Below are 25448 nucleotides of genomic sequence, written 5' to 3'. Positions count from 1 at the left end.
TGACTTGCCCAGAGTCACACAGCTACGTAAGTGTTAAGTGTCTGAGGCCGGATTTGAATTCAGGTCCTCCTGAATCCAGGGCCACTGCGCCACCTAGCTGCCCCAGGCCCATCACTCTTGATTCCCTAGCATGTCTATGGGACTAAGCTACTCGGGATAAGGAGGAAAGGGGAGGGAAGGATGATGATAAATAGGGTTATAGTTGACATTCTAAAGGAGCTTATACTATAAAGGGAATACCTACTTATATTGGCATCTGGCCTTAAAGAAAGTGAAACTCCAAGACGTCCCCTGTGCATAAATGTTTAGTCCCATGCTTTCTATTATATATTGGACAACCTGACATCTTTATATATTTCTGCTTCTCCATTGATTTATTTAAAGTTTTAAGTCCCAAATTCTATCCCTCTTTCATTGCCTCCCCCACTACCCTCCACCCTCCCCAAGGTTGCAAGCAATAAGTATAGGTTATACATGTGCTCTACTTCTCAATCCTCTCCATATCTGTTAGTCAGTCAGTCAGTAACCTTTTTTTTTCCTTTCTTTTTTTTTCTTGGTGGAGCAGTGAGGGTTAAGTGACTTGCCCAGGATCACACAGCTAATAAGTGTCAAGTGCCTGAGGCCAAATTTGAACTCAGGTACTCCTGAACCCAGGGCTGGTGCTTTATCCAGTCCACCTAGCTGCCCCCAGTCAATAAGCATTTATTAAGTGCCTTGCTAACCTTCTCCATAATTGCTGTGTACTTAAACTCTACCCAGAAAATAAGGCTTACTGGGAGAGCCAGATCATTAACTACCCTCCAGAAGTCTCTCTAAAAGAGGGGTTCTTTTACCTTTTATCTGTTGGATTCCTCTGGCTATGTGGTGAAGCTTATGGACCCCTTCTCAGAATAATGTTACCTGATATTGGAAATAAAATACATAACAACTTAAAGGAGATCAATTATTGGAGAAGCTAGGTGGCACCATGGATACTGTGCTGGGTCTGGAGTCAGGAGGACTTGATTTAACCCTGTTTACCTCAGTTTCCTCATCTGTAAAATGAGCTGGAAAAGAAAATGACAAACCACTCCAGTATTTTTGCCAAGAAAATCCCAAATGTAGTCACAGAATCCGACATGACTAAAATGACTTAACAACATGGTTCATTCTCTCTCTCCCCCTCTCTTTCTGTGTGTATACATATAAACATACACACATACACAAATGTATGTATAGATACATATATGTATATCTTATTAAAAGAAGATGATAAAGATGAAGAAGTTGTTTTTGTTGTTCATAGACCCCTGCCATCAAAAGACTAAATCAGAATTGTTTTCAGAGCCAGTGAATAGACAACATGAGTTTATGAGTCTCACTTCCTTCCCTTCTCCAATTTCTCTACCTCCTCCATGGTGCCTAGAAGTTCTTTTCACAACAGTTAAAGCCCTTACTTCTTTTCACAGTTAATAATAAAAGACTTAAACACCTACTATGTGCACAGCACTGGTCCAAGTGCTAGGGATACAAAAACAAAAATAGGTCACTACCTACTCTCAAAGAACTAACATTCTGAAATGCAAATTAAAAGACCACCTCATACCTATCAGATTGGGTAATATGACCAAAAAAGGAATTTTTGGCAGTTCGAAGGGATTTAGGATAACTGGGACACTAATGCACTGTTGGTGGAGTTGTGGATTAATCCAACCATTCTGGAGAGCAATTTGGAACTATGCCCAAACGGCTATGAAACTCTGCATACCCTTTGATCCAGCAATATCACTGCTAGGTCTATATCTGAAAGACATCCAAAAAGAGGGAAAAGGACCTATTTGTACAAAAAATATTTATAGCAACTCTTTCTGTGGTGGCTAAGAATTAGAAAACAAAGGGATGCCCATCAATTGGTGATTGGCTAAACAAACTGTGGTATGATTATAATGGAGTATTATTCTGCTATAAGAAATAACAAGCAGGATAATTTTAGAAAAATCTGGAAAGACTTTCATGAACTGATGTAAAGTGAAGTGAACAGAACCAGGAGAACTTTGTACATAGTAACAGCCATATTATTTGTTTTTTGGGGGGTTTTTTGGTGAGGCAATTGGGGTTAAGTGACTTGCCCAGGGTCACACAGCTAGTAAGTGTTAAGTGTCTAAGGCCAGATTTGAACTCAGGTCCTCCTGATTCCAGGATCGGTGCTCTATGCACTGCACCACCTAGCTGCCCCCAACAGCCGTATTATTTGATGAAGAACTTTGAATGACTTGGCTATTTTCAGCAATACAATGAACCAAGACAATCCTAAAGGACTAATGATAAGGCATACTATCCACCTCCAGAAAAAGAACTGATTGAACACAGATTGAAGCATGCTATTTTCCCCTTTCTTTCATTATTTTCTTTTATTTGAGTCTTGTACAAAATGACTAATATGGAGAGAGGAGGGGAGGGAAGGAAGGAGGGATAGAATTTCTAACTAAAAACTTTAAATAAAAATATTTTTAAAAAACTTACATTCTATGAGGGCATATACAATATGTACACAGATAAATGAAGTAAAGTAAAATTTGAAAAGAAAGTGAGCCCTCTTCATTGCAGATGAAGGTTGGAGTGAGTAAACATTAGAGGCAGGGAGAACCACTTGGAAGCTTTTGTCCAACTGGGAGATGGTAAGAACTTGACAGTGGGCACTTAATTGTTTATTGACTGACTACTTTAGGATGACTTGAGTGAAGAAGTCATATAATACTGTCAGAGTGAGATTTGAACCCAGTTCCCCAGACTCTAAATCCAGCACTATTTCTACTCAGAAAGGAACTGATAGAGGTTGGTAAAGATTGAAATGACAAGCTCCAGCAACTGATGGGATGGGAGAGTTTAAGAAGACTCCCTGCTCTTGAGCAGGTGTGAGTTAGCCTATCAGCATCTTTCCACCTATCCCCACTTCCCTTTCTTTCCCTTCCCTTTTGTTAGTGATTGTGCTACCTGGCCTGGGGAGAGGGGGGAAGACCATTTTTTCTTTCTTTCTTTTTTTTTTTTTACATTAGCCATCCTTAGAGTAAAAACCCAAGGTGGTTTTTTGTTTGTTTGTTTGTTTGTTTTCTCCTAGCAAACTGAGTGATTTCAGAAAGAAAGCCCTAATTCCTAGGGCTTGAGATTCCCTCACCTACTGACATTGACTTTGGCCAGGCTACCTGAAGAACTGGACCCTTGGAATAGCCCAAAGAGCAGTCATGGCAGCTTGCCCAGACCTGTAATTTCCAAGGCTTTCACTGTGTGCCTCCCACAGATGATTGAAATTCTTAAGCAGCAAGCACTGCTTAGCTCCTTTCCTAGAAAAAGCAACTAACAACCCCGGCCTTGTCTGAGCCCCCTTCGGGTGAGTCTAAATGGATTCATCTACTTGTTTTTTGTGGGAGTTGATTTTTGTTTGTATGTTTTGGGGGTGGGTGGTGGGCCTAAGACATGCTGCATATGTAATTTGCTTTACAGCCTAATTTAAAGTCCCCTTATTGGAGTCATAGGAAGATTTCACTCATCCTGAGTCACTGCAGCATCTTTTTTTTTTTTTTTGTGGCTGATGAAACTGCCAAGAGGAAAACACAAAAGGGAAAGAAAAGAAGAAGGATAAAAACTGCACCCCCCCCCCAACCGCCCCATAGGAAAGTTAGTGCTACTTATAGATTTAAGAAAAAGCCGAATCCAAAACACAGCCTCTTTCTCCTTTACCACATCTAAAAGAACAGTTCTTTCCCAATAATGAAAACCAGTTAGCAGGCAGTTATTAAACCTTTACTAGCAGTATCGAGTGCTGAACACAGAGTAAGGAATATCCGAGCCTAAATCCCCCTTTAGTCACTTACAAGTGGTGTGATCCTGGGCTAGTCACCCGACTATAGGAGCCTTTGTTTCTCATCTATAGAATGAGGGAATTGGACTAGGGAGCCATCAAGGTCCCTTATAGTTCTAAATCAATGAACTTGTGTTCCCACGTGCACTGCAGTCTGCTAGGCAGGCAATAAAAGCACAAAATAAAAAACAAAAAAAAAAACCCAAAATTCATTTCATTTGAGCAAGGACCTTATCCATTGTGAAGGTATAAGCAGACTGGAATACTCAATTGGAGAGATCTTGAAAATAACACAACCTAGTACACTAGTACTGCACGGTCCATGAATAGAGTAAAGAGAGAAAGATTTTTAATCAGAGGACCTGATTTTTAAATCTAGGCTCTGTTATTCATTAATCGTGTGACATTCAATCTCTGTAGGCCTCAGTTTCCTCATGCATAAAATAAGGGGGTTAGACCATAAAATGGGGAGGTAGATAATGACCTCCAAGGTCATTTTAAACTCTAAATCTCTGGTCCTATATACTACATAGGGAGCATTTCAGTGATTTATCATGAGCCATTTCTTTTTTTTCCTTCTGTCTGGAACTTTCTGACAATCAGCAGGCCATCAGTTTGAGAACACTAGGAATGTGAGCTTATCACTTTTTCTTAATTAAAAAGAAAAAGATGAATTCACTGACTGGCTTTTGAGACAATTTATCATTTCTGAGTTTTTCTGTGTTCTGTCTGTATTAACTTTTTGAGGTCAGGAAAAAAATAATTCTCTGTAATCAGTTTAACCTTCTCCAGATCAAAGTGTCCCATACTTGGTGAATGTATTACAATGATGATATTTAGGCCATGCCCCTAATTTTTCCTTAGCTTGGTTGCTTGGCTTTATTTTATAAAGATAATAAAGGTGTGCCAGTTTCATGTGGCTTATATGAACATCCGGTTAGGAGCTCATAAAAGGTAAACTGATTATGTTTTAGTGACTTCAAGTAAACAGTTAGTTTAGTATTTTGTTTTAATCTTATTATCTCAGGTGATTTCCTCACTTTTAAGATCTCCTTCCAACACTTTGATACTGATTCATGAATCATTTTTCCAAATTTAATTGCCTGGGAATCTTCCATGATCTTATCTATCATAGAATTTAAGACTAGAAGACTAGAGTTCAGCTAGTCTTATTTATTCATTTTACAGACAAAGAAAATAAGACCCAAAGAATTTCAGTTTTTTTACATCTCACACCACACCACATACTCTTCAGTCTAGTGACAATGGGCTCCCTATCTTTCCGCTCTGGGCATTTTCTCTGGCTGTCCCCCAGGCCTGGAAAGTTCTTCCTCCTCATCTCTACCTCCTTGCCTTCCCTGGCTTCTTTCAGGTCCCTGTTCAGGAAGTCTTTCCTACTTCTTCTAAAGTCTGTTGTCTTCCTTCTGTTGATTATTTCCTATTTACCGTATACATAGCTCATTTGTAAATATTCTTTTACTTTACATCTTCCTCAGTAGATGATGAGTTCCTGGGGGAGGGCAGGGACTATCTTTTGCTTCTCTTTGTATCCCCAGCACTTAACATAACGCCTGTGCTTATTGCCTAGCTGCCGGACTATGGTCAGCAGACTTGCACCCCTCTTTTGTGACTGAGTCACCAGATATCAATGAGAAACTGTTCTTCCTTTGTTTCCTTTTACTACTGTCACATATCCATCAGCTGATCTCTTATCATTCTCCAGTTCCTATCTTCCTCATTGTTTACTGGAATAGTGGATGGTTTACTGTTGTTGAGTTGTTTCAGCTGTGTCTCAATCTTTGTGATTCCATTTTGGGATTTTCTTGGCAAAGACACTGGAGTGGTTTGCCATTTTCTTCTGCAGCTCTTTTTATAGATAAAGAAACGGAGGCAAACAGGGTTAAGTGACTTACCAAGGGCCACACAGATGGTAAGTGTCTGAAGCCAGATTTGAACTCAGGAAGATGAATCTTCCTGATTTCAGGCCTGGCACTCTAACCACTGTGTCACCAAATTCCCCTATATGAATGGCTTATAATATGCATCAATTGCATGCTATGCAATGATGTGCCTAAGTCATTTTATATCTTCTCTCCTAAAGTCTCTTGACATCAAGATGAACCTGTGTTCTTGGAGGCTGGGCTCTGGCAAATCTTGCCAGGCTAAGTGGGCTTTAAATACATAGCCTGGCCTGTGGTCTGAGGAACAACCTAGCTAGCATTCAGCTCCAAAAGTTTAGTTGCCAAGTGTTTCCCACATTGCAAATCACCAAAAAATGTGTTGAAGGTTTGGAAGGGTTGCAGTCTTTTTCAATGGAAGGAATACAAATGAATGAAATCACAGATCTCTGAAGTTTAAAATATACATGTAAGTGAATGAAGAAAGGCAACATGACATAGTAGATAGAGATCCAACCTCTGAGTGAGGAAGACCTGGGTTCAAGTTCTGCCTCAAGCATGTCTCGGCCATGTGATCTTAGGAAGGCACTAACTTCTCTTTGTTCCAGAGAGATCTGTAAGGCCATAAACTACAGAGTAGATGTCAAACTACCTTAGTAAAGGGAATCTCTTCAGCCAGAGTTCTCTATACTGGCTCTCCTCCCTGCACCTTCCTGCCCTCCTCCCCACCCCCAAAAAAAAGTCAGTGAAAGAAAATCTGAAAGGGTCAGAATGACAGTCAAGCATTTCTTTCAGTATACAATTGTTTTTTCTTGTGGGAGGGACACATAGCCTACAGCATTGAATTGTGGGTGTTGATAGATGCATAACAACAGCAATAATAATAATAGCTACAAATAAATAATATCAGTAACTATTCAAATCTCTTTTTTAAAAAGCTAACATTTCTTTTTTAAGCTAATATTTCTATAGTATTTTAAGGTTTTGAAAAATGCTTTTCTTATATTTTCTTCTTTGATTATTTGATGGAGTTTTTCAAATTATTTTACATGGGAAATTAGCATTTTGTAGAAGGGAATCTGACCCCAAAGAGATGGAAACATCCAATTTGTGAAACTAAAATATGTCTATTGAGAAATATCTTAGTACAAATAAAAAGAAAATTTTAATATATCCAGAACACCCCATTGCATCTTTTTGTTAATAAGAGAGAGAGAGAGAGAGAGAGAGAGAGAGAGAGAGAGAGAGAGAGAGAGCGCAACTCGAATTCAAGCTGGTAGAGCAGCTGGGAGAATAAGGATAAAGATAGAACTCTGTGGAAGTACCAATTTGTCAAATGCTGGACCCCAGACTGAGACCAGGCCACCTGCCCCCAGGGGCTGCTATGTGACTTGAAATCGAGAAGTAAATGTAACGCTTCAGCGTCTCTGTTAGTAATTAGACATTCATGTTGCTCATTGTTACATATAAACCAGTTTGGAAATGCTAGATCATACTCAATCTCAATGCAGTGTCTTCTGTTACAATTATTTAGCGAAGCGTCTCCTCTCCCCAATGGGCCCTGATGAGCAGGCGGTGTTTTTCTTCCTCCCCTCCCCCTGCCCCACTTTTGTATCCTCTACAATGCTTTGAATATAGAGTATTATCGATAAATGTGTTTGAAGTGAATGAATGAAAATATTTCCTGGCTAACATGACAGAGGGATGTTAGTAGTAAATTTATTGTCAAGGAAGGCAATTGGTGGTCACTGACATTAAAAATCCAAAAGAGTAACAGTAAAAAGACCCTATTTGATCTTCAGCTTACTCACTTGTGAAATATAGGCTTTGAACCAAGATAATTTCTAAGAGACAGTCTCTTCTAGCTCTGACATTCCTTAAATATATAAGCCTCTTCCTGCCAAAGTCACGTGCAATCCCTGAAACACCTTGTTTGTACCATATCTTGCTGGCATAGGGAACTTCTGGCATGGAAATCCCCTCCATTGATATAGATCAGAAACTTGTCTGTAATTTATGGTCTCGAAGGCTTTCCTATGAACTTATCCATAGCTATTAGATGTCACAAATAAGTCTTGAACCCAGAGCTTCCCAACTATATAAGACCAACTCTTTATCCATATAGATACCAGTACTAAAAGAAAGCTTGATTATTAATCTGTTGGAGTCCTATTATCGTGCCAACTTTGGAGTTCATGCCTTTTCAATGGAAGTGCCTTAAATTATTTTGTTATTTTCATTACTGAAACCCCTTGAACATAATGTCAGAAAGCCCACTTCATGGTGGGGTGGTCAGAGACAGAGCAGTTATCAAGTATACTCTCTTATTTTATAGTGAAGGAAACTAAGGCCTACAGAAATTTATGTGACTTGCCTAAGGCTATACAGGTAGTGAACAAATGAGCCTATATTCAAACTAAGTCATTTGATTCCATCAAGTACTAAATGTAAATGGTATAAAGGCATTGAACTGTATAATATAATATTAATCATAAACATTAAGACGAAGAGCCCAGAACCCAAAGCTTTAAATATCTAAGCAGTCAGACCATTGCCAGAAGGCTCCTTAGTTGTAGACAAGAATGGCAAAGAATTCTTTGGTAACAATAATTTTTCACTCTTAGAAAAATTCATTAAAGGGTCAAAATGTTTTCTACATTGATTATGTGGGTGTTTACAAACACAGTGCACTTGGTCATAGCCAGAAGTCCTCCAGAAAGTCTTACTCTAGTGACTCATTGTGGTGTAGAGGTGATCCTACGTTCTGGACAGCTATGCCCACTTATCAGGAGATCCAACAGATTCTCAAAAACTGTATGATACTGGCCACACACTAATCTGTTATCCAAGACTCTGCCTATCTAACTATAGACCTATCCACAATAAGTAGAACACTAGGTAGTAAATTTTTTTGCCATTGCAACCCATGAGAAAAAGAACAATAAAAAGGATGCCCATTAGTCAGTAATTATTTATTAAGAACTATGGGGGCAGCTAGGTGGCACCATGGATAGAACACTGGCCCTGGAGTCAGGAGGACCTGAGTTCAAATCCAGCCTTGGACACTTGACAATTACTAGCTGGGTGACCCTGGGCAAGTCACTTAACCCCAATTGCCTCACCCCCCAAAAAACCCACAAAAATGAACTATGTGCAGATTTGTTGCTTCATGTACAATTCTCCTCTATTCTATTGTGTCAATGGAAATGCCCATTTTATGTAGTGTTTGTTAAGTTCAGAATCAACAAAATAAAGCAAGGGTTCTTTCTGTTGTAAAAAGAAAAAAAGAGTTATGTACTCGGCACTATTCTAGGCACTGGGGATACAAAGACAGAAATTAAACAGTCCTTGACCTCAAGAAACTTACATTCTATAGGAGAAAAAAACATTTTATGTATACAAAATAAAAACAAGATTGGTTTTTTTGGGGAGATGGGGGTGAGGGGATGAGGCTAGAAGCTAGGCAGACCAAGAAAGGATTTATTTAGATGATGGTACTTGAGTTGAAGTTTGAAGGAAATAGGATTCCAGGAAAGATTTTAACCCATATTTGTGGCTAACAAGATTTTTTTAAAAATAAGATGCTCATATTTGTCATTAATATATGTAATTTTACAAAGTATAGAAACTCTAGAATCAGAATATAGACCTGAAAGTCTTGAGCAGAGGGTGAGGTGGTTATAAACAGTTTAAAAATATCCATATGCATTGCTTATATCATTTTTGTTTGCATGTGTCTAGAAAAATATTGCCATTAACCTATGCCATAGAAACAAAGTCCTTTAATGTTGTTGTGAAAGTACTTGATAATTAAAACATTGTGTAACGATTGGAATAACGCCACCTGCTGGATACTAACTGTAGAAGAGTTCTGCCCATGAAGCGAAGGTCTTTGAGGGCAAGACCAGGAGTCTTGTCTTTGGTATCAGGAAGTGACGCGGACTAGTGGGAGGAGGAAGGAAGAGACTGGCGCGGAGTCTCGGGCCTCTTTCCTCTGGACTCTGGCGGAGAAGGGAGCTAGAAATGCGCTCTCCCTTTAATAGATAGGAATCTAGACCTTTCTCTCTCTCTTTACCAAATTCTTATTCTCCTTAATAAATGCTTAAAAGTCTAACTCTTGCTAAAGCTTATAATTTATTGGCGACCACTCATTAAATATTTTAGACAGACTAGCTAGAATTTTAACCCTTAACAGATGGCTGACCACGAAGAGGAAAGCTAACCCTCAGTCTTCTGATCTGCTGGTTGGGTAAGAAATTTCCCCTCCCTCTCCCTTTAACTGCTAAGTACTGGCGCACTGGCTGTGTTTTCCTTTAAATTTTTTCGAATGGACCTTTTAAAGCTTCTTTTGCCATGGAAGGGTACATATTTTACAGAAATGTAGAAGTAAGCAGCAAGGTATTGATATGAGTATTGGGGATTTTAGATATCGGAATCAAAAGTGTTCTGAATTCACTCAGAGTAATAATGTCAGTTCAGAGGTTACATAGGATTTCTATGCCATTACATATACATTTTGAAATTAATGGTATGGGTTTATTTTCATAGAGATTTTCATGCTTTTGAGATTGGGTCTTATACTTAGTTTCTAAAACAAGGAGAATATCTGTAAAAGCTTTTTATAGTCATGTGATCAAGTTTATATTTTATAATACTCTTATTGATATTAAGTTCATATTCATTTAGACTTCCTTAGTTTGAATTTCATTGTCTTTTATTGTTCCATGTGTATTTTCTTCTATTCATTTGTCTATCTAATTTTGAAACATTGCAAGATGGCTTTGATTTTATTATACAGTGTTAATTCTAGGAGTATTGTGCTCCCATATTCTGAGTTGTTTGTTTTTGTTATTTTTTCTCAACTGATTATTTGATCAAACTCTTTAAAGCATTTCCGTGGCAAATTGGTTGCCATGGCAAGTGTAAATTGATTCTAGAAGTATTATTTTTGATAAGCATATTCCCCAAAAAAAAAAAAAAGAGGGGAACATTTGTAAAAGTTTTCTATTTTCAAAAAAAAAAAAGTTCTTTGAGATTCTGTTGTGCTTTAACTTGTATTTAAGTATGTTCAGATTTTTCACAAAAGTAATTGTATACTAAGTAAAAAAAAGGGTATTATTTGAAATTGTTGCATAATTATATATTATATTTTGAGTCAAGATGTATTCACATTTTTTGCAATCATTTATTATCCTCAATTTTAAATCCATATGAGACTTGGATTATGGGAACTTATCATTTAAGACATTAATTGCCTTTATTCTGAGTTATCAGATGCCAGTTGGCCAAGATGCCATCCAATCACAAGAGGAATACATGCAAGAGCAGACACTGAACTGTCACATGAGGGGAGACATGCATGAAGTCAAGGTATGGCCGAGGGAACAGCTTTTGACAAATGTTGAGGTTGGATTCTCTTGGTTTAATATTTTATTCTCTTTTTCCCCACAATATTGTACAGATGGCTGGAAGTATTCATCCCACCCATCTCACTTCTACACCTGGCTTCTATGCTCCCTCCTATATGCCTGATGCCATGGACATCTCAATCCCATGCATCTGATTAAGTCTGACTCAGTTTCTTCCAATATGTTCGGTGGCATGGACATATATTCCATCCACCTATTTTAAGCCTGGCATACTGTATGGGCAGTACATATTGCTCAAGTGTGGGAATGCTCATATCCCATCATTTCTCTGTTCTTTTATGGTAACCCCCATAATTATCTCAGGTGTCATGATAAATAACAGTGTTGAATTTGGCCTTGACACCTGTTACCAATTATATTAGATTTTCTAATTTCTCATAATGGCATGAGGATAATTAGGCAGATGATGCAAAAAGTGATGAAACAAAGATAAAAATTATTTTTAAAAATTAATATCGCAGCAATTGTCTTCTCAAATACCCTCCATAAGGGGGGACTATAGTAATATTATAATTTTAAAGAATGGTTCAATTTTTGTTTTATTATATGTTTCATGTGTAACAACTAAGATTCTGAATTCCCTTAGACATGTTTTTGAGAACTTTCATTGTTTGATTTGATTATTGACAAAGCTATTTTAAAGTTGTGTTAAGCTCAATTTTGTAGGAAATTTCCTGGCTGATTACCAGTATCCACACATCAACCCCTGAAAAGACTTCCATTCCACGACTACACCTAGAGGACATCTGAGAAAAGACTTTCAGAGACTTTAAATGAACAGTTTTGTTTTGTTTTTTTCTCTTTTCTTTTTCGGTTATAATATACACCATCTGTAATATGTATTCTCTGCAGAGGCCCTCCCTTTGCAAGACTAATGTCAAAGCGTCAGTTCATGAGGACAAAAAAAAATCGCCCCTCTGGACAAAACTTTCCTCTCTTCCTTTTCTATATTGTTGTTCACATATTATTAGTTATCAATAGTTATTATATTCTTTTTACTGTTCCGTCAAGGAAACATTTTGCTTCTTGAGGAACAACAGGGGGGACTGTAACGATTGGAATAACGCCACCTGCTGGATACTAACTGTAGAAGAGTTCTGCCCATGAAGCGAAGGTCTTTGAGGGCAAGACCAGGAGTCTTGTCTTTGGTATCAGGAAGTGACGCGGACTAGTGGGAGGAGGAAGGAAGAGACTGGCGCGGAGTCTCGGGCCTCTTTCCTCTGGACTCTGGCGGAGAAGGGAGCTAGAAATGCGCTCTCCCTTTAATAGATAGGAATCTAGACCTTTCTCTCTCTCTTTACCAAATTCTTATTCTCCTTAATAAATGCTTAAAAGTCTAACTCTTGCTAAAGCTTATAATTTATTGGCGACCACTCATTAAATATTTTAGACAGACTAGCTAGAATTTTAACCCTTAACAATTGAACACTTGAAAGTAAAATAAAACCCTATAGAGATGGCACAACCATTTAATGTTTTAGAGATATATTTGCCCCATAATTGAGAAATTTATGCTTCTATCAAAGGTACTAATTATACTTAATAGGAAGCACTGGACAGGTGATTTACGATTTTCAAGTTATTGACTCGTTTCATTAAAAAATTGACTACAAGATTTACTCCAAAATAATTGCCAGTCAGATCAAATAAAATATGTCACATTAAACTCAACCTCACCTGATGTACTATAAAGCTTCTATTTGACAAGGACTCATTAAGAAAATGGAATTATAGAGCACAATTCAAAAAAACAAGGCTGCCTGTCCTTTGGGGTCAACTATCTCTTGTTCTCTCTTCCTGCACTCTTTTTTTTCCCCCTACATTCTAATATCCAAAAAACTGAGATAGAAGTATCTGAATCCCTTTCTTTCTTTCATGTTAGAAACAAGTTGGTCTTCTCTGAAGGGACATTATCAAGTGAACACATCCTTTACATCCAACAAAACCCTTATTAATCCCAAATAATAGCGAAATGCAGTGTTCTGGTTAACTGAATTTATGGTTAGCTGAGATTTAATCAGAACACCCATTTTTATTTCATGGCTTACTGCTGACATTTTTCTTAAAACCTACAGAATGGCAAACGAGTGTTGTTTCTTCTCTAGCTACTAGCTGCCCTCTACTGGTGGAAGGGAGATAATTGAAGATTTCCCCCACTCAAGGGTAGAATGCATCCCTGTGGAAGCCATCATTTCCAACCTTGGCTCTGCAGCCATAAAATCTGCTGAGAAACTCCATCTCTGCGTGCTTCAAAAAGTCTTTGATGATGTAGAGTGGGCCTATTAAAAGAAGGTCCTGACTTACATTTTATTTATTTTTTTTTCTGACTTACATTTTTAAAACCTACTAAGCATTGTATTTGTATGTTAAGCAGCATACTTCACTGTACCAATTACAGTGATACCTTGTTAGTAACTCCATCTAAATTCCCTCCTATTCTTTATGATTCTAAATGTCAAAAACTCTTTAAAGATAGTTGTAGCAAGTGTGTATACTGTTTCTATAGTTCTGCTTCTTTCACTTTGCCATTCTTTTATAAAGGTCCTTTCCATATTCCTCATACCTATCATTTTAAAGGACAGTATTAGTATTAGATGAGAGAAAAGTGTTACAAGAATAGATGAATGAGCTCACCTTGACTGAAGACAGACCTGGATTCAACCCCCACTTCTGGCACATACTGACTATGTGGTCCTAGGGAAGACATGTTACCTCTCAGTACTCTAAACAGCTCTCAGAGACCCTTATGTTGCAAAGAAGGTATAAAGCTGAAGTAGTTTATGCACATGGGAGTTCCCCCATACAGCTGTTTCTCAGTGTGATCCAGGGACTTTTTGTGTTCTCTGACACCCTTTCAGGGAATCTACGAGGTAAAAACTTTTCATAATATTACTAAGATATTTTAACTTTTAATATTGTAAAAATGGATAGATTTAACCCACATAAGACTTCCCCCAAAGAGCTTTTGTTTAAGTAATTCTTAAGAGTATAAAGGTGCTTTAAAAAAGAATGTAGGAGGCAGCTAGGTGGCTCAGTGGATAAAGTACCAGCCCTGGAGTCAGGAGTACCTGAGTTCAAATCCGGCCTCAGACACTTGACATTTACTAGCTGTATGAACCTGGGCAAGTCACTTAACCCTCATTGCCTTGCCAAAAAAAAAAAAAAAAAAAGAATGTAAATGGGGTCCTTCCTTATACCCAAAATTTTGAGAATTGCTGCTGTATATTCATAAAATTTCAGGCCTAGTCACTATCCTTAACCTGTGGAATTTTATTATCTTAATAAACTGTGATTTTTTTCAGCTGTATCAAAACATTGTACATTTAGGTTGTTTGTAATTCTTAGATATTATAGATAGTGTAGATCTCAGTTTCTTTGCATACATCTCTCTTTATTTCTTTCTAATTACTTCCCTAGTGGTATATTCCCAGTAATAGATTTAAGGGGTCTAAGATTTAATTGGTCTAATCAGTTTTATGATAGTATGCTACTACAGATTTTGAATAACTGTCCTACCATGGAAAAGACTGAATTTAAAGACAGAAGGTCTGGATTCAGATACTTGCTACTTGTGTAGTGATTGTCAAGTCATTTCTATTGTAGTTTCATCCTCATCCATAAAATGAAGAGATTGGACTGGTTGATCTCTCACATCTTTCTACCTATAAATTAATATATTCTCCAAAAAGACTATGCTTACTTGCAATTCCACCGTCATCTTATTACCCACAGCTCTACCATCATGGATTTCATTTTTATTTATATTTGCCAGTTTGATAAATGAGGTTATTTACTGATGATGTGAATTTTTTTCACATAATTTATTTACATTTTATGTCTTCGCTTGGGGAAATTGGCAGTTAATATCATTTGAATTTTGGGGAAGTAGGTATTGTTCTTATAGATTTTATGTCAATCCTTTTTAAATTCTACATGCCAAGATTTTAGGTGTCATATTAATTGTAAAAAAAAAAAATTCCCAATATGTTCCCACACACACACTTTTTTTGGTTATATGAAAATAGATACCTGGATGAATAAATAGATAGATGGATCTACTTTGTCCACACTACTTCATTGGGTTGCTGTAACTAAAATACATTGTAAACCCTAAAGTAGTATAGAAATATGAGTTATGATTCTTCTTAGTCTTTTTCAACAAAGGCAACAATTTTGTGTCACTATTCTAGTTTGATATTTCTGTAGATCCATTATCTCATCCATTGGTATAGATGGAAACCCATCCATACTTATATACCTTCTCATCCTATGTAATTCTCACTCTCATCCTTCTATAAAGTCTCCAAATAGGATCTACCTACTATGCTGGAGGTCTTTTTGGAGGTCCATTGATATTTGTTCTTTACCAGTGCAGTACGCACTCTATGCATCTGTTTTCCCTTGGTCTTGCTCCTTGAGTGGCCCATTTCTTTTTCTAGTTGTATCCCTTGATGACGTCTTTTTTGTCACTTCTTATGTTTATATCATTTTTAGAAATATGTTGTAGCTTACATATATATACCCACCAAGGATTTTTCCAGTGTTCTTTGGACCAACTGCAGTTTTGAATCATCAGAGATCATGGTGTTCCATGATTCACAAACATAAAGAATATGGAGAATGTTGATTTAAGATCATGTTTCTTAACCCTCTTTGTCTCCTGAAGCCCTTCGGCAGTTGAGTGATGCCTAGGTACCTCTTCTCAGAGTAATCTTTTTAAATGTATAAAGTAAAATACACAGAATTATAGAGGAAGCCAGTCTGTAGTCTCCAAATGGGAAGACTGTGATCATAAAATGTTTAATGGCAGGTCTCTTAACTAGATTGATAAACCTGCCACTCATTAACTACTTTTAAAGTAGTAACGACTATAAATGAAACTTGAGATGTAATCAACAATTGTAACGTTAATTGAGAATATCTATAATTTCTATCGTTAACAAAGTAACAGGTACTACAGTGACTTCTGTGTTTTGTTGCATACGTTCATAATTAAAGAAATGCTAAATTTCAGTTAGAGTGTAGTAAAAGATGTAATTTTTTTTCCCATCCAAGTTCACAACCCCCCTAAAAATCTATCCATGAACCCTTTGGGAGATGAAGAATCCCTCATTTAAAAGACAGGGCTTTTGTGGTAGGGAACAATATGGGATTCTTGAAAGCCCTAACACAATTTCACAAATACAACCCAACATGCCACTCCTATTCAATTTTGGGCCCATCTCTTTTCCCATCTGCTGTGTCTATCCAAGCTTTATGTTATAACAGAGTAATTCTATCTGCTACCCAAGTAGTTCCAAGTCATAGTCTAGCATTATGTGTTTGTTTAATCAAAAAAAAAAAACAAAACCAAAGATGATTTCTTAGAGTAGTGCTACCTTCACCTACCCACAAAGAAGCCAGTCAGTCTAAAACATCAAGAGGGTCTATGGCACAAAAAGATGAAATAAAAGTTCTGAATGAAGCAGGAAGCTGGTACATTTCTGGTTAGCATGACATTTCTAAAGACTTTAACCAGGGGCAGCTAGGTGGCGCAGTGGATAGAGCACCGGCCCTGGAGACAGAAGTACCTGAGTTCAAATCCGGCCTCAGACACTTAACACTTACTAGCTGTGTGACCCTGGGCAAGTCACTTAACCCCAATTGCCTCACTAAAAATAAATAAATAAATAAAAGACTTTAACCAGGTATTAGCACAGGTTTGGCATTCCTTCTCTGTTTCTGTGTCTTCTGTGGTCAGCCACAGGGAAGCTCCTTGAGCCCCTTCTTCATATTTCTCCTTCTGCCCTTCAACCTGTGTATTTGCTTCTTCCTACACTTGGCTCTAATGCCAGAGTGGAAATCAGCCAAATGGCACGAAAAGAAAATGGTAATATACATTCTTTATCCACATTGGGTTTTCCTATGTTGTTTACTGGGCCAGTCTTATTTGACTGTGGATCCTACTAAAGAGGCCCTGTCATCTTCATTTCATTATACATGGTTTTCTGTACTCTGCTGATTAATTTTATTTACTTTGTATTTAATTTTATTTACTCTGATGTTTGATATCAAAAACTTTATTAAAAACTATATATAGGGGCAGCTAGGTAGCGCAGTGGATAGAGCACTGGCCCTGGAGTCAGGAGTACCTGACTTCAAATCCAGCCTCAGACACTTAACACTTACTAGCTGTGTGACCCTGGGCAAGTCACTTAACCCCAATTGCCTCATTAAAAAAAAAAAATTTAAACCCCAAACTATATATAGTTCTCTTTCTCAGTTTTCTACCTATCTCTATCCTACTCCATTGTGTTTTGGGGTTTTTTGAGGGGGAAGGGATGTTGGGTAATAGAGTGTGTGTGCGTGCGCGCGGGTGCACATGGGCGCACACACAAGCATATTTTACCAATATCAATTAAATTAAATAAGCTAAATAGGTGTAGATTTTGCATGTACTTATTCAGCCTTCTCAGATTCTAAATCCCTCACAGGCATGGAATATTAAATAAGATAAAAGATTGCTAAAGAATGGAATTCAAAATGATGTTTTCAACTGTGTGTTTTTGTAAGCAGCAAGAAACCTTAGATTTACCATGTATACCTTAATTAAAGCACTATATGAGCCTCTTAAAAGAGTTCTCACTGGTCTACAAGCAACCCAGCCATTTATCATTTATTAAAAGGGGACTTAACAAAAAGAACTTATCTTTTTCTCTTTTTTACTTTTTGATTCTCTACCTAAAGTCTTTTTACCTTAAAACACTTACAAGCTAAAGTACTTAAACAACTGTAGGGTGGTTCAGTGGAAAGAACACAATGAATTTGTCGTTGAAGGGCCTACATACATAGATCTGAGTCTGGGCTTGGCTTTGCCATTTACTATTTGTGTGACCTTGGACAAATTAACTGCACACCCTGTGCCTCAGTTTCCTCATCTATAAAACAAAGGGATTGGACTAAATGACCTCTAATGGCCCCTCTTAGCTATCTAAATCATTAATCTTTTGTTCCTTCATAGGCAACTCCTGATTTCATAGAATAAATTAATTGAAGAAAAGTGCTGGTTTCCCAGATGCATGGGTAATTTGGAAGAGATAAAATAAAGCTGACTTGCCAGTTGAGTTTCTTTACTCATGCTCTTACTTTCCTTATCAGCTCCTTCTTCCCTTATTTCTTAACACTACTAAGAAAGAAATCTGATTCTGTTTTATCATTAAAGAGTTTTGGAATTGTTCAAGGAGGAGAAATCTAGTATCCTAAGTGCTTTAAGAACCCTAAAAATGTATGTTCTGCTCTATTAAGAAGCATATTTGGGGCAGCTAGGTGGTGCAGTGGATAGAGCACCAGCCCTGGAGTCAGGAGTACCTGAGTTCAAATCCAGCCTCAGACACTTAATACTTACTAGCTGTGTGACCCTGGGCAAGTCACTTAACCCCAATTGCCTCACCAAAAAAAAAAAAAAAGAAGCAGCATATTTGGTAATCCTCACACTTATGACAAAGTCAATTGAGGCAAGTGATGTAATACAGAAGATAGTGCATCCTAAGTGAAACCAGACCAGAAAAGATGCCCATGTTCCAGAGAGTCTGGCCTAGTCCTTGCCCTCACAGTGCAGCTAACAATTTTAGGACCTTCCAATCCTAGGTAGGAGTCAGAAGGGTATGGGATTGAGGGAATGTGGTTTCTAAGAATGGGATCTCATTGCCCCCCGGGGCCATTAGAATGGTGATTGGGAGTGGGGCAACCTTATAAAGGACCATAGAGAAGAAACATGCAATCTTGTTTGTGTGCATCCTGGGGCAAAGCCAGGTCACCATGCCCAAGTGACATCTCTAGTTCTGCTTCCCTAGATTAGTACTAATCTCCTAAAGCCTTAGAATACTCAGGGTCCCCCATGTTATAAGTAGCAATTCCAATTTATACATCTGTTGGATCTCTCAAAAATTCATGGAGCTAAGTGGGGCCTTAAAGATGATGGAGTCTAATCCTCTGATTTTACAGGTGAGGAAACTGAGATTTAAAAAGATTAAGTGACTTGTGTAGGGTCACATAGGTGGTTAGTGACAGAGCTGAGATACCCAATCCACTGCTAAACCCTGAAACCTAAGCTCTCCCTGTTGGAAATCACTCCCCTAAGGTGACTAAGAATTATCCAAGAGAAGGGACAGGAAGAGGCTAATGTAAAAATATCCAACCTGCTCATAGACAAGGATTTTAAAGAAAAACCTGGAAGAAGTAGTACTAAAACCTACCTGGGGGCGCAGCTAGGTGGCGCAGTGGATAAAGCACTGGCCCTGGATTCAGGAGGACCTGAGTTCAAATCCGACCTCAGACACATGACACTAGCTGTGTGACACTGGGCAAGTCACTTAACCCTCATTGCCCTGCAAAAAAAATAAATAAATAAAGCAAAATAAAATAAATAAAATCTACCTAGGTTTCTAAATCTGGAGGTAAAAAGGCACCTTGGAGGCCATCTTGTCTAACCTTATTTTTGGCAGATAAGGAAACCACGGCTCGGGGAGCTTAATTAATTTGCCCAATGTCTCAGAGATAGCAGGCATCACAAAGGAGATATCAACCTTGATCCCTTCATTTCAGAATCAATGCTCTTTGCACTGTACTACACTCCCTCTCTGAAAGCAGACAGCCCCCCTAGGATGAAGGTTGTTCATATGAAAGAGCTATTTGTAGAAAATTTGGTCTCAGTCCTTCTGTTCAAGGGAGTACTTTAGCTGCCTTCTTCTGCCAGGCTAGCCCTGCCTCCTCCTTCTTTGCTACTACTGCCTGAAGCTTCCCTGTGCATATGCCCTCCCCGTTGGAAAGGTTTACAGCCCTCCTTAGTTGGAAATGAACAGAAGCTTTAAGATATTAAAGAGAGAAGCACTTACTAGAGGCAGTTCTTCCTAATGCATTCCGAAGCTTTGAAAAACAGAAAGATTTGGGAAATAGCTGAAGCATCCTGTGGTACGAACAAACCCTTCTTTGCCCATAAGGCTCAATTATGGCTGCAGTAGTACAGCATCAACAGATTTATTTATTTATTTATTTATTTATTTATGTTTGCTTAGGGGCACCTCTTAACCATAGTATACACTCTTCTCCTCCACCCTTTAGTACAGAGGGTCTCCAGAATAGTATATACACTCTCAGGATAAGCCTTAAACAACATGATAAGGTGACTGAGTGAGGCATCTTTGGCACTCTCCCCATTCCCTGGTCATTACTCAGTGGTCTCATGCTGACTCAGGATAGTGTGTCTGCTATAGTCAGAGGACCCTATGCTGCAGAACTTTCCTCCAAAAGAACTTTCCTTGCTTTGAATCCCCATTCCCCAAACTCCCTACTCTTTGTTAGACAATTGGGATGGCAAATCTGTGCAGTGGTTATTTCCAGAGACAGTTGATTGTCATGATCTGCGCCTCTCCTCCCGAAGCAGTCACTCCACCTAGATTTAACTGGAACCTTCTGAAACAAAGCCATGATTCACTGGAGTGTCTTTAATTGGGGAATGTCAGGCACTCTGGGAAAATACCATCTAACAGTGAACTTTGCCTTGCCCATCCTGTTACAGCAAGGCCTTCACCTAGGTAGGGCCAGGGCTAGTTCTTCTGTGTACTGAATAAGATATAAACTCCAGCCTTTGAATGGTGGTTAATTAATTCTATTTGCCATGTAAATACCCTAGAATTTTCAAGTTCAGACATTAGTCACAAACAAACAATGAAAAGTTTTTTCCCTTGATCCAGTTATTAGAAAGCTATTTTTAGAGGGATAGTCTTAAACAATGAATTTTTAAGGTAAGGACCTTTTCTTCACCATTGTCGATTATATGTAGACATTAGTATAGAACAGATTGATTCATAGCACAATGCAGAAATAAACCTGAAAAGCCTTTTTTCCCTATAGGCATAGAATACAAATCTGTTGTAGAAGGCATAGCAAGTGTGACTGAAGAGGAGTTAGCATTATTAAGAATAACATTATTATTAATAACATTTTTTAGGCAGGCAGTCAATTAAGCTAGGCTCAAGTCCTGGACCTGCCTCTAAAACTAGGTATGTCATTTGGTCTTTCTGTTATTGTTGTTTTTAAGTCATTCTTCAGTGGTGTCCAGCTCTTCACTTGGGGTTTTCTTGGCAAAGATACTGAAGTGGTTTGCCATTTTCCTCTCCAAATCATTTTACAGATGAAGAACTGAAGCAAACAGGGTTAAGTGACTTGCCCAAGGTCGCACAGCTACTAAGTGACTGAGATCAGATTTGAACTCAGGAAGACTCATCTTCCTGAGCCCAGGCCAGGCCCTCTATCCACTGCCTCACCTACCTGCCCTTTTGGCCTTTTTGGGACTCCATCTCCTTCCTCACTCTTAAAATGAAGGGTTGGGACACAAGGATTTCATAGTTTCCTTCTGTGCAAGTATATTGAAAACTTCATTTATAGTAAGACCAAAAACATGAAGAAACAATATTTTTCTCTCTCTAACGGCCTTTCCAGTCTCCAGGGGAAAGTCCCTTGGATTAGTGGGTGATAGGTTGAGAACAAAAAGACCTTTCATTAAAGGGTAATCTCTCTTTATCCACTAAAGGGATTAGACTGAGGTCTTCCCCAGGGGAAGTGCCCTGCTCTACTCAACTGGGGATATTCTCACAGTCTCTTGTTATTTAAATTAGATTCTTGATATGGAGCTCTGAGAGGGACCCCAGTGATTCCTTCAGGGGGAGTGGTCCTGGTCCAGATAGTGACTTGGTGACTTGATTCTGGAATGTTAAGCCAAACTGTACTTTAAAATAGCTTTTCTTTGTTTACTGTTACCAGAAATGTTAGCAGAAATCTTGGGGCAGGGAGTCATGTTTGAAGGCATGGTGGGTTATGCCAGTATATCTCTGTCTCTCCAAGCTAGAAATGTCTTGGATATTGATTTAATGATAAATTAAACTGGTTATGGCTAACTGGGACCTGAATAGAGTACAATATTTGTTTTATTTTTTTTTTCCTACAAAATTTCTATCTCTAAATCCACCACCTGGGCAGTTAAGTGGTACAATGAGAGTTCAGGATTCAAATCCCACCTTAAACATTTGCTGTATGAATCTGGCCAAGTCACTTAACCTTTGTCTGCCTCCATTTCCTCCTGGGTAAAATGGAGATAATAATGGTATTGTGAAGATAAAGTAAGATAATATTCATAAAGTGCTTTGCAAATGTTAAAGCACTTTATAAATGCTATTGTTATATAAATAGTAGCATTTTTTAAATCTTATGAATCCTTTCAAACAGTATAACTATTCTTGTCCTTATTTTAGAGATGAGGAAACTGAGGGTCAACAACGTGATATGATCAACACAAGGTCATACAGGTATTGAACAGTAGAACTGAGATTCAAACCTAGATCTTCTAACTAGGTCATTACTCTTTCTACCCCACCCTATTGCCTCTCATAGCTCACATAGGCATTTTGTTTTAGTGGTTTAAAAGTATATGATGGGGCAGCTAGCTAGCTGGCTTAATGTCTAAAGAACTGGCCCTGTAGTCAGGAGGACCTGAGTTCAAATCCAACCTCAGGACACTTAATAGATGTGTGACCCTATGCAAGTCACTTAACCCCAGTTGCCTCCTCCCCTCCCCCCCCCCAAAATAGTATATGGCGTAGAAGGAAAATGACAGATGTTGGTAGGACTATAGGAAAACAGGGATATCAGTACATTATTGATAGAGCTATGAATTAGTACAGCTATTCTGGAAAGCAATTTAAAACTGCCCAAAAAAGTTATGAAATCCTTTTGATGTAGGAGGCAAAAAAAGGGTTAATAGAAAAATATAAGACCCAAGCTCTAGTACAGATATTAGCTCTAAAAGGGAGTCAGATCCCAGTTAATGGATAACTTATGTTAGGTTCTCATACTCATAGTGATCAACATCCATAACAGACTAGAACAGGTCAGGTCAAAATAACAATAAAGGAAAAAGACAACCTATAGAAATTCTAATGAAAATTGATTATATTTTGAAACTAGCCGTGGGAATCAGAAAGAGACATGGGCAGAAAAGGTCAAATTTGTCCCCAGATTCATCTTATGACGCGTAAACCCCCAAAACACACCTCCACCGAAAAAGGTACCTGCCTCAGGGGTTGGTATAGGACCGCAGGAACTCCAAATTAGGATAAGCCCTCCCCTGTAACACCCCAAGGTGGAGATTATTATAATGAGACTGATAATCAATTTATCCATACTATAAATATAACTGTCTTTCCTTTCCATATTTGAGAAATACCTTTCCAATATTCCGGTTCTCTCCCTGTGGTCACCCACAGCATTGCAATAAAACTTGGGAAACTGAGTCACTGAGTCTTGTAATCCTTAGGGACAACTCACAATCAATTTGGCCCTAAATTCTAGCCCACATCACTTTGACCCCATAATTCTACTATTAGGCCTATAACCCAAAGAGATCAAAGAAAGAGGAAAATTTTCTTATATATACAAAAGTATTTTATAGCTACTCTTTTTGTGGTGGCAAAGAACTGGAAACTAAAGAGGTAGCCATCAACTGGGTAATGGGTGAACAAAGGATGGTAGAGCTATACTATTGAGCTATAAGAAAATCGGAAGGGGACAATTTCAGAGAAGCCTAGGAAGACTTGAATGGACTGATACATAGTGAATTGAGCAGAATCAGAAGAACTTGTACTATAACAACAATTCTATAAAATCAAACCATTTTTAAATACTTAAGAATTCTGATCAATATGTTGATCAACGATGATCCCAAAAGACTCATGATGAAGAATGCTACTCACTTCCTGACAGAGGAGATGATGGGCTAAATCTGCAAAATGGGTCACACACTTTTGGACATGGCTAATAATATGGTATAATAATAACACCATTTGTATAGAGTTTTAAAGTTTGCAAGGCACTTTACATGTTATCTCATTTGATCCTCACAACAACCCTGTGTGGTTAGTACTTTTATTATCCCTTTTTACAAATAAGAGAACTGAAGCTAAAAAAGACTTGACTACCATGTTTGTTACAAGAATTTGTTTTCCCCCATTAGGCAGAGGGGGAAGGGAAAAAAGGAAATGCTCGATCATTGAAAAAATATAAATGGAAATATATGAATTGTACAAAAGAGAAAATGGTAATGTTGGTAGTCAACAAGCTTTTTATACAAATTGCACAAAATAAAAACTAATATTATTTATGGTCAGTCAATAAGCATTTATTAAGCAACACTTAATATCTACCTGGGCACTGTTCTAAGCACTGAAGATACAAAGAAAAGCAAAAATAAGGCCCTTGCCCTCTGAAAGCTCACATTCCAATGAGGGATACAACATCTAAACAACTGTGCATATTCAAGTTATATACATGATATATACAGAGTAGATGGAAGGTAAGCAGGGAGACCAATTGGAAGACTTTTGCAATAATCCAAGTGAGAGGTGATGGGGTCCTGTGCTACTAGAGAAGGGGATTTAGACCACTGACTTATAAAACTATTAGAAAAGTTACTGCTATATTTATGCCTGAGATTGTTCAATTCATTAGACATTAATTTTGCATCAACTATGTACATACAAAAATAGGTAACTAGGTGGTGCAGGGGACAGAGTGCCAGATGTGGAGTCAAAAAGACTTTTCTTCCTGAGTTCAAATCTGGCCTCAGATACTTACTAGTTCTGTGACCCAGGGGCAACCCCATTAGACTCCATTTCCTTGGCTGTAAAATGAGCTGGAGAAGGAAATAGCAAATGACTCCATTAACTTTGCCAAGAAAACCCCAAATGGGGTCACGAAGAACCAGACACCACTGAAAATGACTGAACAACAAACAACATGTACAGAACTATACGTACAATACTTCACTCCCTCCTCTCTGACCACCTCCTGTTCCTCCTTGTTATCCATACCAGGGACAATATCCTAGGAGAACTTTCACTAGGAAGGGGGTGGGGTGGAGAGAAGGGGGTTTTCTTCTCTAATTACTATTTTAGGAAAGCCTAAACCACCACATTTTACTCAACTCCCTTTTCTTCCTCAGTCTCAACAATGGTCTTACCTACTACTACCATTTCTTCCCAAATTCCCCCTATAGTTCTGGATCTGTGAACCATAATCGAATCTCTTCCACCATTGCTCCTGGATGTGTTATGTCATCTCATTCAGCCTGGTAACCTTCAGGCACTTCCCTGGCCACCATTCCTTTAGGTGTAGCCTCTCTCCCTAATTAGGGCCGGTGGGGTTGTCTTCAATCTGTATTTGTATAGCCCAGATAACTTCTAAGATTCCTTC

At 38.2% G+C, this 25448-nt stretch overlaps 1 protein-coding gene across 2 annotated transcripts in view; it reads left to right on the top strand.

Annotated features, from left to right (window-relative positions):
* The window catches only part of ZNF277 (zinc finger protein 277), a 176666-nt gene that overhangs the window by 63996 nt on the left and 87222 nt on the right, over positions 1–25448 (top strand). The window contains exon 2 of one of the 2 annotated variants that reach the window (XM_043965083.1): positions 3098–3367. The exons of the other annotated variant lie outside the window; for it this stretch is intronic. The gene's annotated coding sequence lies outside the window, so the exon portion shown is untranslated. The remainder of the gene's footprint in view (positions 1–3097; positions 3368–25448) is intronic. 2 annotated transcript variants of the gene reach the window in all.

The sequence above is a fragment of the Dromiciops gliroides genome, chromosome 5 (genome assembly GCF_019393635.1).
Source record: "Dromiciops gliroides isolate mDroGli1 chromosome 5, mDroGli1.pri, whole genome shotgun sequence".
Classification (NCBI taxonomy): domain Eukaryota; kingdom Metazoa; phylum Chordata; class Mammalia; order Microbiotheria; family Microbiotheriidae; genus Dromiciops; species Dromiciops gliroides.
This window is presented reverse-complemented; position numbering and strand designations above follow the sequence as displayed.